This window comes from Haemorhous mexicanus, chromosome 1 (assembly GCF_027477595.1).
Source record: "Haemorhous mexicanus isolate bHaeMex1 chromosome 1, bHaeMex1.pri, whole genome shotgun sequence".
Classification (NCBI taxonomy): Eukaryota; Metazoa; Chordata; class Aves; order Passeriformes; family Fringillidae; genus Haemorhous; species Haemorhous mexicanus.
The window spans coordinates 25,492,768-25,506,928 of NC_082341.1; positions in this window are offsets into that span (position 1 = coordinate 25,492,768).

Here is a 14,161-nt window from a genome sequence, read left to right on the forward strand (position 1 = left end):
AGGTTCTTTAAAAACTTGGGATCCTGTGTTAGGCAATATTTTGTAAAGGCCAGAATTTGTAAATGACTTGATCACAGAAATGATCCTGTTGATAATACTGTATGACCAACATTAGTAATTTATTTCTAATAGCTTAGGTCTTTAGTAAGACCATGTGTGCTTGTTGTAACGTATACTGTTGGAACTAAAAGAAAAGGGGGTTTTATCTGTTAAGAAAAACACACACCTTTCTGTGCAAAAGATAGCTTTAATTTCATCTTCCAAACCTAGTTTTATATTATTAGTTTTGTTCTATTTCTGGACCTTTCTCTGTCTGTTACTCACAGCACATTTAAGACAACAAAATTTCTTTGCTCTTGGGGAATAACAGCTTTGACAAGGAAGCACATTTCCATCTGTCTCAATTTGTAACAACATGCTGTTTGCCAAAGCTGCGCTCCAGGATTCTAACGGAGTGGGGAGCAATCTGGGGAGCAGCCTCTTTCTTTCTCCTGTACCTCTCTTCCCAGTTCTTTGATGGGATTGTAGGTTGCAGGTTGCTCATTTCTGTTAAAAGTTCACTTGCAGGATAGCGTGTGAGGAACATGTGGTTGCTTTGCTGCATTGTTGTGTTTTCTGAGACCCCCAATGAAGGAAGGAGTGATCAATCTGACTCCATGTTCTTAGAAGGCTAATTTATTATTTTATGATCTATATTATATTAGGGAACACTATACTAAAGAATACAGAAAGGATACAGACAGAAGGCTAAAAAGATACTAATGAAAACTCGTGACTCTCTCCAGAGTCCTGACACAGCCTGACCATGATTGATCATTAGACAAAACAATTCACAGCAGAAACCATTGGAACAATCACCTGTTGGTAAACTATGTCCAAACACATTCCAAAGCAGCAAAACACAGATAGTTACTGTTTTAATTTTTCTCTGAGGGTTCTCAGCTTCCCAGGGGAAGAATCCTGGGCAAAGAGATTTTTCAGAAAATATGACTGTGACAGCTGCATCTTCCTCTGGCACCCACTGCCTTTGCTGTGTGTGCAGTAGGAACATGCTGTAGCCTCAGGCACCCAGTGCAAACAGGATGGAAGGGCAGAGATGACATCCAGGCTGCAGGGCTGTTCCCAGGTCCTGATTCTGGTGCTTCAGGAGCATGGTTGGAGAGAATGGCAGCTCCCTCCTGGCCTGTTCCCTACCTAGGATGCCCCACTATCAAAGTGGGAAGCAAATGGCGTGTGCATACAGGAAGCTTGGAAATTGTCTCTGATACTGCCATTCACACATTCCTGAAGTCTTGTTCTTTTTACAGTTTAAAGGCTGTAAAAATCTAATCCAATTCTGGAGTTTAGGGCATAAAGATTTATTCTGTTGCACTTCTGTCAGATGGAATCAGTAATTCCATCACTAAATCTATTTGGTTTTCATACCAAAAGTAATTTTTGGGTGTTGACAACAGAATTTGTTTTCAGTCTTTGATTGGTAGTAGACCTGTGCCTGCTCTCCCGTCAATATCCAAGTTGCTTCAAATTTGTTTCATATACTGTATTTCAAATACTAGAAGTTTAAAGCACCTTATTTTTATCAACTCATTTAACAGAACTTGTTAGTCCAATGAAACTAGGTAAAATACTTGTTTTGCATCTGTCTACTTAGGTATGCGTCTAGGTTTTAGAGGCTAAATTAATTAATAATGAAAAATTGCTATTTGGTAGGAAAAACTTAAGCTTGTAATGAGACCTAAAGGGAGTTGGAGGTGAGGGTAAACATCTTCACACCCACAACCTCTTGTCTTGTAAATCCAACAGTTTTTTTCTTTCATTCCCAACAGTAGTTTGTATTTGGTACAGTATTTGTATTCTTGTTTTAAACAACTCTCACAAAAGCCAAAATTCCATTACAGGAATGAAACATCTTTTGAGATTGCTGGCTTTAACACAGGCAGTGCTAATAGTAAGGTGTGCTCTGGTCTGAGCAGGGCTTATGTGAGTGCTGGGGCCCCACAGAAGCTTTGTGATGCTGACACTGCCGCGCCTTAATGAAATTCTTTGATTTACAAGTGTGGTTAATGACAGTTAAGTTGAAAACAGAGTTGGAGTGAGCAGAAGTTTTAAGTAGCTGAAAAAGGCACAAGTTGAAGTCTTATCAAGAAGTCAAGAATTTTCAGCAATCTCTCTCATTAAAAACTACCAGTTTTGATATGCAAAGTTTTACATCTTAAAAAGAACAAATTAAATGTCCTTTCAGTGTTTTGTTATGCCTATGATGTGGATTTATGCTGTTTTTAACTGACTGCCTGGCAAGAGCTATTAGGATGTATTTATTCCTTAAAAGTAAATTAATAATGTAACATCTTGAAGGTAGGATTTATGAAGAAGTTTTATTCCTAAGCTATTTGGACTTTATTATTTAGACTTTAATAATAATTTTTGAATTATTAGTGGACATTTTATTCTTCTTGAATACATATTTGTGAGACACTGACAATGCACGGATGAGTCAGTGGCCAAATTTTCATTGGCTTCTAGGGAAAAATATTGGACAATTAATGAAGGAAACATGGCTTTCCCTGCCTGTCATAATCTATTTTATCTTCTACTTTCTGTAGCTAAACTAATAGCAGAGGGAAGGCTGAATCTTCCAGCAGACTGATTTACCCGAGTGAGACCACAAAGGATCTGTGTACCTTTGATGTAGCATGAAAGCTGAATCACTGTGAAAAACAGATCACATTCTAGGGCAAAATAAGTCTCTATGTGATGTCCTGGTTAACTGCTGATTTTCAGACTTCTTGGAAAGAGTTTCAAGGTAAATCCTTCCTGTCAGTTGGTGGAGATGCAGGAGGGTGTAAATGCAGCAGCACAGGTGTTGCTGGGCTTGTTTGATAAACAGGATTGCCTGACCCATCTACTGCTGTCCTGGTGCTGGACCAGGCTGGGTGTGCCCACCTCACAGTGAGCAATGGTTGTATGAATTCGAAAACAAACCAATGGAACATTCCAAGGCAGAACTACAATTTAATAGGAAAATTAAAATAAAGGCAATAATACAGTATATTCTTTACAAATGATGAAACTGAACTACTGTGCTTCATTTTTTCCTTCTGAGTTAAATTATACCATTCCTGTCCAGTTCAGCTATTCCAAATTAACATTGTCAGTTGAAAGATGAGCTTGGAAAAGAAATTAAGCGCATTTTAATGTGCAATAAGTTTTGTTTAGATGCATCTGTATTTCAGCCTGCTTTTGTCCTAGTCACAGAATCACAGAAAAACCTCAGTTGGAAGTGACTCATAAGGATCATCAAGTCCAGCTCCTGACCCCATACAGGACAGCCCCAAAAATCACACCATGTGCCCAAGAGTGTTGGCCAAACACTTCTTGAAGTCTGTCAGGCTTGGTGCTGTGACCACTTCCCTGGGGAGCCCTTTCCAGTGCCCAGCCACCCTCTGGGTGAAGAACCTTTTTCTAATACCCAGCCTAAATCTCCCTGGCACAGTTTCATGCCAATCCCTTAGGTCCTCTCACTGGTCACCAGAGAGACTGGCCAGCACAGCACCAGTCATGCTGTTGTTTGCTGATTTCACATGGAGGAACTTAACTCAGACTGAGCGAGGGGAAATCAACACCTCCTCCACAAACAACTCGGATGCCTAATGATGTGTGACAGACACGTTGCTGTGGTGTGGACAGGAGTGTGGCACACACACAGCTGCACATCTGCAGCCCCTGCCTGCTCACTGGCAGCCCCTGCCCAGGAGACTGGAAGCTAGGGAAGAAAGGGTTTAGGAAGAACTGGCTCTACTAAAACTTAAGTCTTCCAAGCATCTCTTGTTACTTTAAGATACTTTCCTCTGGAGAGCCACTGCCGAGTGATCCATCACACAGGACTCCAAAGCCACAGCTGTGACAATGTTCACAGGGGTCCCAGGATGAGGGAAGAGATGAGAAAGTTGACTCCATGTTCCAGAAGGCTTGGTTTATTATTTTATGATATATAATATATTAAAACTATACTAAAAGAATAGAAGAAAGGATTTCTGCAGAAGGCTTCTAAGAGTAGAAAAGGAATCAATAACAAAGGCTTGTCTCTGACGGAGACAGTCTGGCCACGTGGACTGTGATTGGCCATTAATTAGAAACAACCAGATGAGACCAGTCACAGATCCACGTGTTGCATTCCACAGCAGCAGATAAGAACTGTTTACACTTGGTTCCTGAGGCCTCTCAGCAACTCAGGAGGAAAAAATCCTAAGGAAAGGATTTTTCATAGAACATGTCGGTGACACACAGTCAAGGTCTTGGTGGCAGACACTGACTCAGATGCTGGGGTCTAGTCTTCCTCAGCCTCAAAATTCCCCAGTTTGTACTGGAAAATTCAGTCTGTCCACTGCAGGTGAGAGCAGTCATGGAGAGCAGCCAGCTCCCCTGTGCTCAGGAGTGCAGCATTGCCTGCGTGCCTCATGCACTCTGCGTGGCTGTGGCAGGTTCATGGCAGTAACCTGGGACAATTACTTTGATTTTGGTGCAAATATAGCAATGCAGCCCCATATTTTCTAGGGATTTAGTACAGTGTTGCCTTCCTGATCCCACAGTGGTGGAATGGTCAGAGGAAGACCAGCACTGCTTAGTGCTAACATTTTCCCTTCTCCATTGCTTCCGTTGTCATAGACAGTTTGTGTTTACAGCAGTGTGCTTTGCTGCATACAAGTCCTACAGAGGTAAATCCAGTACTTCCTATCTGCCCTTCCCAAGCCCTGCCTCACACCCCAAATCTCAGGAAAGCTTTTGGGTCTAATTTGGCCCACACTACTCACCCCAGTAGCCTGCTTTCAAAACTGAAATGAACAAGTAAGTTAGAAAATATTTTAATCTCTTGCCGCTCTCCCAAGCCTCAGGTGAGACTATAGGATTGGAACTGTAAAACTGAGGAAGGGAAACATTTTTCATTGTTGCTATGGAGACTGGAGTTTATGTAGCAGTGACTTTCTGTTTTCTCTCTCCTTTATCTTTGGCCAAAAAAAAAAAAAGGGGGGAAAAGGAGCATGAAAATATCACGGACAAAACCTCTGGGACATAAGATTACAATTTGAATGACCTCTCAGCAGCATTGTAAAGAAAAACAAAGATGACAGGAACAAGGAGAAAAAAGTCTTTGTGTGTCAAGACAGTCTCTTTCTGCAGAAAAGGAGCTAGGACCACAATGAACATAACAGCAACCGCTGGTTGCAGATTCTTTGGAGGATCCAGTGTTCCCTATTCAGAGCCACTGCTCTGGCCCTGCAGTTCATGGAGCCTGGTCATGGTCAGATGCTAAGAGAACAACATGACACTTTTAACAGTAAGACCTACCCACATTTTATCTGTAATATTCATCTTTCAACAACAGGGATATGGAATCTGGGACATTACCTCCTCCTCAGTGGCTGTGGATGTGGTCTTCCCTTGCTATCCATCACCTGAAGGAAAATCTGCTATAGCAACTGTATGGCAGAGTAGTAAGGAGCAGACATGTCCCTGCTCCTTCTGAGCACATGATCAGTAAGGGTATGTTGACAGTACAGGAAGTCTGTGCCAGGCTCTATTGCAGATCAAAGCATGAAGTGTGTCTGATCACATTGTTGCAGGAAATAATTTATTTCCAGTATTTGAAAGCAGCTCTCAAGTTTCAAAAAATGACACATCCTAAGCATAATAGATTGCCCTTAAAAGACCCCAAGCATATCCATACAAAAAAGTGGGATTCTGCCAGACTGAAGGTATTTTGATGTTGTAGGATTTAAGCCCTGGAGTGGAGACAAAAATGCATCCCTGACACTGTGATCAGACAGGCTTCAGAGCATTGTGGAGAAATACCCCTTTTGGTTTATGAGCACTGAAATCCTGTGCTGAAGGAGCAAAGAGGGTGGCCATATGGCCCCATCCCTGACCTCTCAGATCCATCAGCAGCCTCTTCTGGTTGTCGTGACTGGGGACATAACTGAATCCATGTGCTTTTCCACAGTGATGCATGTGTCAGTTCTGAAACAGCAGCCTAACAAGTGGAAATGCTGCAGGACAAGTAAATCAGGTGGACTGAGCTTCTCCATTTTCTCTTCTTTTTCACTGTTCAGCTCTGCTGTTCATCTGGCTGTTCTCCTGGCTGTTCCTAAACATCTGTATTGCCTCTAATTAAGAGCAGCCAGGCAGAGGGTGTACAGATGTCTGTGCTGACTGACAGTTATCAAAAGACTGAATAATGGCTTTCAGTGCTAAAAAACACCCCAGAAATGAGATGACAGGAGACATATTGTAGGAGTTTACTAGTTTGATCCCTTATGTTGAACTGTTGTAGGAATTTTATGGGATATCAAACCAAAATCTATATAGTAAGTAAAAACAAGCAAGGAATATTGACCTGAATGCCAAGAGGTTGATGCCTTGAGAGGCTACCTAGACCAGAGGCTAGACAGTGTTAAAGGAATAAAGTAGGTATTTATTGAAAAGGCCTTCAAAGGATACACCTTGGGCAGTACAAGAGCCTGGCCAAGCCTACACCCAGGATGGACAATGGATCACATGTTTCCACGCTTTTGTACATTTTGGTCCATTTACAAATTGGGGTTAATTGGCCAGTTACAGCTTCAAGTTATGAAGTCCATCCTCCCAGATTGCTCACCTCAATTTGCTGTTGTTTACACATTTTAAGCCTGAAGCTGCAACAGTGTCCTTGGTTCTCAGGCTGGAAAAGGATTGTTTTGTCTAACTGAACTGTGAAGAGAACTTGTTAACACTTTATATGAAGTTCAGAGTTATATACTAATGCAGTTCAGAATCTGGATAATATGAAAGCTAAAACTTAAGGCATCAGGAGCTAGAGGCAACACTTTAAAAGCTATTCCAGTTGTTGACATCCTACAATATGTATAGTTATTTTGAAACCAATTTTTAGCAGGTTTACAGGCCAAAACATGATTCTGTTCATCTCAAAAGCTGGATGAATTTAAAAGTTGATGTAAAAATCAGCTTCAAAAGGAAAGTAAATTAGCTTCTGAGAAAACATCTAGAGAACTGGAAAGGGGATCTGGGGGATTGTTTTAATTTGAGAGTGTCTTCAAATGCTAAGTGCAAGTTAAGAAACTGATTCTAGCTTGAAGACAGTTCTTTCCTGGTTGGACTTGATGATCTTGGAGGTCTTTTCCAACCTTAATGGTTCTATGATTCTGTTCTTTATTTTGCTCAGTTTAATTCATTTCTTTATTACCATAAGAACTACTTGATGAGTTAAAAATTGGAGCTATTTCTTTTCAAGTTTGGGGATAAATACAAAAACTGATGGCAAGAGTTCTTAACACCAGTATAAAAAGTTCCTATAAGTAACTAAGACTTGAGAAATTTGAAAATGCCTAGGCTATACTCCACAAAACTACAAAAAAGGCTCAGACAATTAATAATGTTATTAATTACTCCTGAACAAAACATGTGTAAAGAGATGCCTGTGAAGCTCTTCATATCACATAAACCTTATGTATAATCACTTCTGGGTCTCATCTTTATCACAAAACCTCTTTTATTATAACTAACTGATCCCTGTGTAATTAGTGATGGAATAGTCATTTATAAGAGCTAAAGTTTGTTCCCTGCACAAAGGTAGCTGGGGAAAAGCAGTAAACGTGAAATATCAATGCTACCTGTGGGATTAAATGGCTGCTTTCCAATAGCTGCAATCCTTAACAGCTTGTTGCTGTAGCATGGATGTTTCAGAAATATGAGGCATGGTATACAGCCATGGTTAAGTTAAACCACACTCTGTCTTTCATTTGGCTACCCTCTAAATCAGGTAAACACTGGGTGACACAACCTCTGGGGTGCAGAGGAGTATTTATGCTGGTGGGAGCCAGGGAATGTCCTCCTATGGAAAGGGGGGACCCATTCCCCACGGTCCCCACTCCTGCCTCCTCCCCAGGCAGTGTGGCCAGCTTCAGGGGATGCAGGGCTGCCACCTCCACCCTCTGCATGGTGAGGATGGGCTCTTCTGACACAGCTCAGCAAACCTCTGAGGGAAATCCTGACATTATGCTGCCCATTGCCCCCAGCAGGCTGAGTTTTGGACTGCAAAGTCCACACTTCTGCCCTGTGGAACACACCAGCAAAGCATCTCTGGACTGAGGTGGTGTGCCCACAGCAAAACTTTACCTTCCCTTGGGGGAAAACAAAATGGAAGAAACTGAAAATTGCATCAAACCAAATCTGGTCCCAGCTGTGTTTGTTCTTATTGTGTTTTTTCCAGTCCTGAGGAGGCATTTCTTGACCAGAACTGTTTCCTTTTCAGCTGAGAAAATGGAAAGCCTGGCTTGGGAAAAAGACTTCCTGTCTCTTCCCCTTTGCAGGAAAGAAAATCTGCTTGAGGTTTGCAAACCTGGCTAAGATTATTGAAATGGATGCTATTTTACTGAAACATCAGAAGCTTTGGGGAGCTCAGGACCCACTGCACTGGCCTCTGCAATAGAGGTCTCCTCTGTGCAAATCTGCAGGGGCTTCTGTCATCACTGCAAGGGATCTCTGGATTTTCTGAATTAATTTCAGTGTACCACAGAGGGGATTAGGAGAGAACCTTTGTACCATCTGTTATGGACTGCAAGTGAGCCTTTCTAGAAATCACTCAGATGCTTTGGTGTGGACAGGCTGCTTAGATGGGTTTTTTAGCCCCAGGTCACTGCACAGCACCTGGAACACAGACATTTTAAAGAACATTGCTTAAAATTCCATGTCTTTAAATAAAAAAATGAACTTTTAAATAAATGTTGGCAATAAGCTCCAAAATAGACTGCTTGTTGTATTTTTTTTTAGAAATGATTCTAACTTCCTGCGCCAAGTACCAAGGATGCAGCAACATCTGCTGCATAAAAAGCACATCTGGTGAGCAGGGAGAGAGGGGGCAGCCACAGAGGTCACTTTTGGAGGGCGTGGTGAGGGGTGGGGATGAGAGATGTAAGAGGCTGTGGAGGGTGTGAAGCAGCTCTTGGTGCAGCTGCTCTCCGAGCCTCGTGCTGCACGTACCACTGCCTTGCCCTGTGCCACCCCTGGTCAGCCTCATTCAGCATGGACAAGAAGGCTTCCCAAGCCCCAGGAATGTGGCTGGTTGCTAGACTCAGTCTCTGCCATAAATATGAAGGGCTTTTTTCTACTTTTTCTGACATTCTGCCCAGATTATGTGCTGTGAAAATTCAGGACTGTCGTGGAGACTTGACATGCTAGTGAGCACCTTGTCTGAGCAAGATTTTTAGTTGATTTTCTTCCCAACAGATGGGATAGGCAGTTCCTCCTAGACTTTGGACCACAGGCCTTCCTAAGCCTTTGGTGTGCACTGTGCTTCCATGCTTGGGAGCATGGTATGAAACAATTTATAGTACTTGGCAGATCTCTATGAAATATTTATAGAGGCACTATATTCCAGTGAATTTTATCACTGGCTCATGCAATTGAGATGATAAAAATGCCCTTTCTAATCCACAGAAAATAAATCTATCAGCACTGTAGGAATAAGATTTACAACTGGCAGTGTCACTGGCTATCTGGAATCCAGACCAAGGACAAGCACCATTCCTCCAGTAAGCCCCAGATACGGGGGGGAAGGCGGCAAGGTTCAGCTGTGTCTGTGGAGCCACGCTCCTGCTGCTTGTGTTAGAGAAGGAGATTTGTGAGCATCGTGGCCTGAGAACCAGCCTGATTTCCAGTCAGAGCAGCACAGGTTGTGATTGAGGAGCAGCATTGCTCATTGCTCAACCTCACACAGCTGGCATAGAAAAAACACAAAGCTGCAGACAAATTCACAGTCTCAGGTCCTCTGCTGGGTGATAGAAATTGCAATGATCCATAATGTCTGTCTAGAGGCAAGAACAGTATTTCATTTGGTTAAGGGGAACCTTCCCATTCCCTGACCATATGCATAAATGCTGGTGCAGAATAAAACTCACCATGAATGAGTTTTCAACAAAAGCAGAAGTGAGGTATGAAATTGTGTTCAGTATAGTGGTGATTTTCTTTTTCCACTGCAGGACAGACTCCAAGGTATGCAAGACAGAAAACCTTGAAATAAAGTCTTCCTTTTCCATGGAGATTTTATTCTAGTTCTTCCTTTGTCCTCCCTTATTTTCCTACTTGAAAGTAAGTTGTCTCACCAGAGTCTCAGGCCCTGGCAGCCCCATCCCACAAGAAAAGGAAGTGGTGGCAGGTCAGTCTCCCTCCTGCTGCTCAGCCCTGCCATGCCCTGCTCCCAGGACAGAGCTCTGGGGCACAGCTGACTTTGGGGGAGATACTGGAGTAAGAGAGACAGGAGCCAAGAGTGGCAAGAATTGTTTTACATTTTCTCCTTTTTTCCCAGATTTTTTTTTTTATTTCAGGGTAAAAGTGGAGCAAGGGATTAGATAAAGAAATACTGAATGAAGATGGCTTGGATCAATGGTGATGAAGGAAAAAAGGGCTGGAAAAACAAAACACATACCTTGTCACAGGACTTCCACACCCACTTTGAGGAGAGCAGGCTGCTAGATCCAGCAGAGACCACAATACTCCAGGCCACTGGGTAATCAGGGAGCAAAGCTGTCTTTTTGCAGGAAAGCCTCCTTCTGTGTTGCCCTTGTCCTGCTTTGGGGTACAAGTTCAGCCTTGGTGAAGCCAAACACTCAATGGCTGAACTGTTTTTCTGCATCTCAAACTTGCAATCTGGGAAACATCACCATTTCTGCCTCTCCATACTCATCTGGGTTTTCTCAGCTGTTAGCAGGATGAACCCCTAAGTGATATTTCCGGTAAGAAGGCTGTTTAGAAACAGATGTGCAATAATTTCAGGAGCATCCTTATTTTATATGAATTTGTCTTCAAATCCTTTGGATGGCTAATTCCTTGTTGCACATGATGATTCATCATGAAAATAATAATCACTTTACTGGCTGCATAGTGTTTAATCTTTCAGCAAATAAAGAAGTGATTGAAACTTGCTCTTATCACACCAGAACAAGTTTGTTCAGAAGAAGAAAATAATTATGTTATTTTTGTACAAATTGGTATAATGAGCTGTCTCTGTGCTATTATCTCTGAGCATTAACTGGCTCTATTATGCAGGATAATACTCTGAATAATTATTACTTATCTGCGTGTACATACACTGAATAATAAAATAATTAGACCTTTTAAAGCAGAGGATAGAAAAGATTCCATTTACTGTAATTCTGGCTTTCTGATTATAAGGTTGGAATAAAAAATGTGATATTTCATCAGTGTGTCAAGCCACTAAATGCTGGATTTGTAGAAATCAGTGCAGGCTTTTGCGTAAGTCAGTCTAGACTGAGCAGAGATTTACATAAGGATGTGAAGGATCTGGGCTGTTGAAATTCAGGGATGGCTGAAGCTGCTGAGCACAGCAAGCTCTTTGTAAGAGCAGTGCTCCTGCTGCGTGCAACTGTGCTTTGGTGCAGTGCCTGTCCCATGGGAGCCTGCACATCTGGAGAGCAGGAGGAGCGGGGCTCCTGCAGCTGTGGAGGCTCCTCTCTTCTCTGGGTTGGAGGCTGCTCCTTTCCCTCCCAGCTGGCCAAATTCCCCATGAGGTGGAGTGAGCACAATCTGCCTGGCAGCTCAGGCTGATGTCTCATGCAGACCTGACCCAGCCATTGCATCTCAGAGAAGTTGTCTGGGCTCTTGGGCAGTATGAGCAGACTGGATTCTCCTGAATTAATGCACTTCTTTGGAATATTACATAGGGAGCCGTCACGTGCTCAGGCTGCCAGAGTCTCCCACCTGTCTGATGGGGCAGCTTCTGCTTCAGATGTGTGCTGGGAAGACAAAAGTGATTATGTTAGAAATGGTGGTGTCTTACTGTACAAAAAAGTAAAATGCTCCAGCCCTGGTTTGGTTTTGTTGTTGTTTTTTTTGTTTTGGTTTTTTTTTTCTTGTATCTGAAAGACACAATGTTCTTCAGAAATAGTATCATAGGATAGTTTAGGACCTTAAAGACCACATCTGTAAGTACCTCATCGCTACATCTACCCACAGGGATGGTGACTCCACCACTTCCCTGGTCAGGCTGTTCCAGTGCTTAACACTTTCCATGAAGAAATTTTTCATAATATCTCATCTAAACCTCCCTTGGCAATCCTAAGGCCATTTCCTCTCATCCTATTGTTTGTTACTTGAGAGAACAGATTGACCTCCACCTCACTACACCTCCTTTCAAGTAGCTGCAGAGAGCAACAAGGTGTCCCCAAGGACATCCCTGCTCTCCCCAGGAGAGGGATGGGGAGCCTGGATGCAAGCCCCGACAGCTGCCAGAAGGAAGCAGGATCTTTAGGGTGGTGTAAGGAGACCTCTCCTGCCCCAAAAGGCTCTTCAGAGCCAGGAGACAATCAAACATACACTGAAGGATTAGCTTTTAATGTGATTGCAAAAGCAAACAGATCCCAGGGACCATCAAAACCTTCTAATTGTACTGGTCCAAATGACATGGAATCAATGGGAGATGGCTGCTGCAGGGAACAGGGTTAAAATGCTGTGGTGGGGAGATGAGTGGTGCTTTGAGCTTCACATTTTTGGATGTTGCTCATTATTTTCCAGAGCTGCATTTCTGTCTATCATGCACCCAATTCTCTTGCCTTCAGTCACAGTTCATGAGCAGGCTGGCCTTGCCTTGTGCGCTCATTCTTGGCCTGGGATTCAATTTGCTTCATCTGCCATCTCAAGAGCATGACCTGACTTGCACAGTGGTCCTGAGGAATGGCAGTGGGTGTTAACCATTTCTTAATGGCTAACTATTTAAGGAGAATTTTCTTGGCTGCTTGTTTTTTCGGGACACATCAGGAATAACTGAACTGTGTCAGATAATGAAGAGAAACCAATTAATCTCCTACTCTCTTGCAAATCCCAGACACTGGGTTAATCACAAAAATGATTAGGAATTCGAAACAGACTGGTGGAACATTTTAATTCTGTTTGTTGAGAGCTGTAAACATAATTGATTTACATTTCTCTGCAATAAGTTAATTTGAGAGAGTGCTCCCATTGTGAATAATATCAGAATCAAGGTTGTATGGCTTACAAATCTCCGTGGCTCCACTGGAGAAAATACAGATCACTCCTTGCTGCAAAGGATGAAAAGGATAAAGACTAATGACTGGTAAATGTTGGCTTCCTGTAAACAGAAAATTACCAAATCTGATAAATGCAATACATTAGCACTGTTGCACAAGAAGCAACATGCTCTCCATTATCCCTGATAAGTTAATGGATCAGTGCTGAAATTCAAAACAAGGAATTAAAGAGAATCTTTGGATGCAAAGTCTCCACTATCCAGAGTAATTTTGGATTTAAAAAAAAAAAAAATCCTGGAAATACAGCATTTAACTGAAGGTATGATGCATGAAACACTTTTCCATCAGAGAATGTAGTTTGGCTGAAGACAAAGATCCCTATGGAAGGACATCCCCTGAGATTGAATCTTTGGCTGTAATTGTGGTGAGTCAGAGAGGGAGGGAGTGGGCTGAACATGGAAATGCAGCAGACCCAGATTCAAACTCCTGCTGATGCTGCAAATGTTAATCTTGACTGGCTTCTCTAAAGACTATCTAATGTGTCTTTTTCTTTTTTTTTTTCTTTTTTTTTTAAACTTTTCCGTTTCCAGAAAAAAAAAAAAACTTTGCCGTGTCTGCATGGAACCAGATCTTATGTGTTTTTTGTTTTAATCTGAGTGAAAGAGAATTCTTATATCCTGGAGAGCTCTGTGGTCCTCCCAAGTAGGCAGGAGAAATGCAGACACTGTAAAAAATTCTTTGCATACTATTGTTACCTCCTGTTTCTACAGCAAAGTGAAACAATTCAGAAACTAGAAAGGCTCACTATTCAGTTTAATCAAAAATCACTAAAAATTCTGTAACTAGTAAAAAAAAAAAACCCCAAGCCCCTCAACAAATGGGGATAAAAGTCCCCTTACCAGCATGATGAAGGAATTGGGTGAAAAGAGCAAGAGGGAAGGCCTTAGTCACAGTAAAATGAAGTTTAGTTAAATAATGCCTTAAAACATTTCAGTAGATATTAGTAACTACCAATATGGAAAAAGTTTCCTTCTGACACAACCTAATCACAGTGACAGGCAAAATAATTCCCCTTTTTAATGTGATGACTGCAGGTCAAGGTTTGC